The sequence below is a fragment of the Solanum pennellii genome, chromosome 3, assembly GCF_001406875.1.
Source record: "Solanum pennellii chromosome 3, SPENNV200".
NCBI classification, from domain to species: domain Eukaryota; kingdom Viridiplantae; phylum Streptophyta; class Magnoliopsida; order Solanales; family Solanaceae; genus Solanum; species Solanum pennellii.
The window spans coordinates 20869654-20870204 of NC_028639.1; positions in this window are offsets into that span (position 1 = coordinate 20869654).

Genomic DNA, 551 nt, shown 5'->3' on the forward strand with positions numbered 1-551 from the left:
CGATTTGTCAAGGGATTCTCTTCTATTGCTTCCCAATTGACGAACTTGACTAAGCAGAATGTTCCATTTGTATGGTCGGATTAATGTGAGGAAAGCTTTCAGAAACTCAAGACCCTGCTGACTACCGCACCTATCCTTTCCTTGCCAGTAGAGGGTAAGAACTTTATTGTTTATTGTGATGCATCCTATTCTGGTTTGGGTGTAATTAATGAGTTTAAGTCTTCCGCATTACTTTCTGCTGATATTATATTGAAATGTTAGGGTTTTGATTTGTTGGTTCGCTCACATAGGAGGGTAAGTGTGGGTACCTGTCGCGGCTCGGTTTTGGGTCGTGACAAACTTGGTATCAGAGCATTAGGTTCGTTGGTCTCATCACACAAGAACGAGTCTAGTAGAGTCTTAAGGAACGGTAGGGGGACGCCTTTACTTTTCTTTGAGAGGCTATAGGACTTTAGGAAAATTTCCTTTCTTTCTTTCTTTCGTGCTACTACTTGGATACAATTGGTATCTAGGTGATATAAATTGGTATCTGACCATCTTCATTCTATTTC